This window comes from Stegastes partitus, unplaced genomic scaffold (genome assembly GCF_000690725.1).
Source record: "Stegastes partitus isolate 25-593 unplaced genomic scaffold, Stegastes_partitus-1.0.2 Scaffold781, whole genome shotgun sequence".
NCBI lineage: Eukaryota > Metazoa > Chordata > Actinopteri > Pomacentridae > Stegastes > Stegastes partitus.
Window position 1 is genome coordinate 218,178 of NW_007578512.1, and position 4,151 is coordinate 222,328.

At 38.9% G+C, this 4,151-nt stretch overlaps 1 long non-coding RNA gene across 1 annotated transcript in view; it reads left to right on the plus strand.

Moving 5' to 3' along the window:
- Positions 1-536, plus strand: part of LOC103364802 (uncharacterized) — a 634-nt gene extending 98 nt beyond the window's left edge. The window contains exon 2 of the long non-coding RNA XR_520572.1: positions 446-536. This is a non-coding gene — a long non-coding RNA (uncharacterized LOC103364802). The remainder of the gene's footprint in view (positions 1-445) is intronic.
- Positions 537-4,151: the final 3,615 nt, after the last annotated feature.

Below are 4,151 nucleotides of genomic sequence, written 5' to 3' on the forward strand. Positions count from 1 at the left end.
GAGTTTGTAGCATGTCATACAGCTGTTTTATTTTTCCCCATTAGGTTATGCTCATGGCAGATTGGGCCAAGAAATCAGAGAAAATGAATGAATACATGACTACCATGGACTCATGCATCGATCGCAGGAAGAAAAATGAGAAACTGGGGCCTGTTTTTTATTCACTGGACACGTACATAGACGTCAAGGCTATAATTGAGAAAAGGAAAGCTGAAATGGATGAGAGGTTTAGGAATTTGAATGAAAAGATAAAGGACAATGAAATGAAACTGGAAATATTTCAGGAACTCATCCAACTTGAAGAGGAGTATCAAGATGAACTGTGACTCTAGTTAACACCTCTGTCTCTATTGTATCGGGTCAGTTCCTCGTTCCTTTTGTCCAGCGTCTTGCATTCTAGTCTCTCAAACTAAATGTTGCTTTGCTGACGTAATGTTCAGACGACATTCCTACATATTACATCTTTATTGTTAAGATATCGATAACTGGGGGAAAAAATGAACAAGTGCTTTTATTAAATGATTATAAGAAATCAATGCCTTCTGTTATTGTGTTCTTTCATTTGAATTTAAGTGGGAGCCTCAGCATCTTCCATGTTTCAAACAGCTCTGTGACTCAGTTTGTTATACTTCTGTATACTGTTTACATGAAATGATGATGGGAAATTTTAGTTAGCTAAATGGAAGGTGGCAGGTTCAGAGTTAAATACAAAAGAATGCCCAACCCTTTATTTTCCCCAAACTATCCAGAAACACACACTTTGTTCTATTTATGGTCTAAAAATGAACCTTTACATTGAAATATATATATTCAAATATCTTTGTCTTCATATGTTGCTAACGGATTAATTACATTCTCACATGTCTGCCACAGTTGCTTCTCTGTTGAGTCTTGATGAGGGCAACTGGAAAGACAATAGAAAGACTTCTTAATGGATGTCTTGATAATTCACACATGAATGTTAAGATAAGATAATTCTTTATTGATCCCCATAGAAGAAATTCGGGTATTGAAACTGCACAAGACAGTGGCACACAAAGAATGCAAGAGATATAAAAAAATATGTATCCACACGTGGACAAAATAGTTGGTACCTCTCGGTTAATGAAAGAAAAACCCACAATGGTCACAGAAATAACTTGAATCTGAAAAAAATAAGAATAAATAAAAAATCTATGAAAATTATCCAATGAAAATCAGACATTACTTTTGAACCGTGGTTCAACAGAATTTAAAAAAAATAATAAACTCGTGAAACAGGCCTGGACAAAAATGATGGTACTCTTAACTTCATATTTTGTTGCACAACCTTTTGATTCAATCACTGCAATCAAGTGATTTCTGTAACTGTCAATGAGACTTCTGCACCTCTCAGCAGGTATGTTGGCCCACTCCTCATAAGCAGACTGCTCCAGTTGTGTCAGGTTTGAAGGATTCCTTCTCCAGACGGCATGTTTCAGCTCCTTCCACAGATGTTCAGTAGGATCTAGATCAGGGCTCACAGAAGGCCACTTCAGAATAGTCCAGTGTTTTCCTCTGAGCTATTCTTGGGTGTTTGCAGTTGTGTGTTTTGGGTCATTATCCTGTTGCAAAACCCATGACCTGCGACTGAGACCAAGCTTTCTGACGCTGGGCAGCACATTTGTCTCTAGATTACCTTGATGGTCTTGAGATTTCATTGTACCCTGCACAGATTCAATACACCCTGTGCCAGATGCAGCAAAGCAGCCCCAGAACATAACAGAGCCTCCTCCATGTTTCACAGTAGGGACAGTGTTCTTTTCTTGACATGCTTCATTTTTGCATCTGTGAACATTGAGCTGATGCCAAAAAGTTCCAGTTTTGTCTCGTCTGTCCAGAGGACATTCTCCCAGAAGCTTTGTGACTTCTCAACATGCAGTTTGGCAGATTCCAGTCTGGCTTTTTTAGGATTTGTTTTCAACAGTGGTGTTCTCCTTGGTCATCTCCCATGAAGTCCACTTTGGCTCAAACAACGATGGATGGTGCGATCTGACACTGATGTACCTTGACCTTGGAGTTCACCTTTAATGTCTTTAGAGGTTGGTCTGGGCTCTTTTGTTACCATTCATATTATCCGTCTCTTCCATTTGTCATCAATTTTCCTCCTGCAGCCACGTCCAGGGAGGTTGGCTACAGTCCCATGGATCTTACATTTCTGAATAATANAATTTTCCCCCTAATTAGGAAATAATGAACAGCACTTGTTGGACAAGTGAATTCATGTGTCTCATTGACCAGATGCATTTTCCCCCAGAGGACGAAGTCACAGGGATCATCGCCTGTCATTTCACAAAGACAGCAATGACTCAAATGGACATAAAGAAGAAGTTGGCCAGAGAGATAAAGGAAGTTGAGAAGAACCTGGCAATCCTTCAGGCACTAATCAGATTCCAGGAGTAAGCTGAACTGTGACTTCATCACTTCATACTTTTGACTCTGCATTTATTGTATCTGTTAGGTTCTTCTTTCTTGGTGTGCAAAAGGGAAACAATCTCTGTCCAGACAAGCATTTCAGCTCTATTCAGAAATAATCTCTGAGTACAACAATATATTTGAAAAGCCATATCACATCATCTTTCTAGGCATAAATGTAACAGAGGCTATGCACTGTGAAAATGTGTTTATGTGGATGTCTGATCATGTCACAGGGTGAAAAACAACAGAGCGCATCATGACAAAGCAAGACAATGAGAAGCGTAAATCTGATTGTGACGATTAGAAATGGTTATAAGAGCGTTTAAAACTAAGTTTGCTTAATTATTCCATATGAAGGGCAAGTAAAATACTCCTCTGGCCAAGACAGCCGCTGTCACAAAGGTTATGAATAGAACAATCTAACAGAAATAATAGAACACAAAGTATGAATAAAGAATTGAATAGTAGGTGTACAAACTGCAAATTTCTACATTTAAGTAAGGATGTTATCTTAAAATCTGCCTCTGTTTATTCACAACTAAAACTGTGTGTACATGCAAAAGCAGACATATATGCATTGTTTTCATCAGATTCAGAGAGCTGTGTGTACACGTGGTCCTTTTTGACAAAGTTATAAATGCAGGGGAGAAAGATTAAAGCTAAAGAGTCCATGTGAAGCTCAACAACTGATCCAACCTCAAAAACACAAAACTGGTGAGAGAACCAAAAAACTCAAACCTGGTAAACATGAGGAGCACATGGAGCATAGTGATGTAGTCAGGCAGGAACCTGGTGGAGATCAGGAGATGAAACAGGAAGCAAAACACAGGGGCAGCAAACAGAAAACAGGCAACTAAACAGGCAGGTATCCAGCAGGGTGGCAGGAGGAGGACAACATCAGGAGACAAGACACAGGTGAAACAGATCAGAGCAATCAGAAGGAAGGAAACAGACTGAGACAGGAAGTAAAGACAGAAAAAGACACACAAGGGCAGAGAATGTCAAAATAAAACAGGAAATAAACAACACAGAGCCCATGTCTTGATTAATTGATGAAACTCGATCGTGAAATTATACACACACGCTCAAGCCTGATTTCAACTCCCTGTTCTTCAGAGATAAAGGATCTAGACACTTCCTTAAAGAATCTCTTTCATTTTAAACCATTTGCAAGTTATGAGACATTAGCAATGAAAGTCAAAGCTGAATTTTAGCAAATGTAAAATTGAAACATACTTGGTCAAGTGGAGAAAAGCAAATGTGTTTTATTTGGTGGTTCCAACTCTGGAATCTCACACTGAACATAAAATACTGAATGTTATGAGCTTTAAAACTCTTTATTCATTTTTACCTGATCTTGAGGCCGTTCTTCTCTTGGTGTCAAGTAGAGTTGTAATAGTTTCTAGGGTTGGTCCAAATCGCAATTTCTGGTCCCCGGATATTTGGGCCCGATTAATGAAGAATATCACACACCACACACGACAGGTCTTTTAATCTGATCACTGTAATGAGTGAAATTCTCTGAATGTTAGTGTCTCTTTGCTATCCCCTTTCAGAAACCAAAAATACACACTATCGACAGGGGATTAAAACCTATGTTTGTCTGCTGGAAGCTTTGTTTTGCTTGATATCAGTCACAGATCTGGATTGATTCCAACTCTCAGTGTCCACAGTGTTGTTTCCATTTAAGTGTTCCTGCTGTAACGTTCCCATAC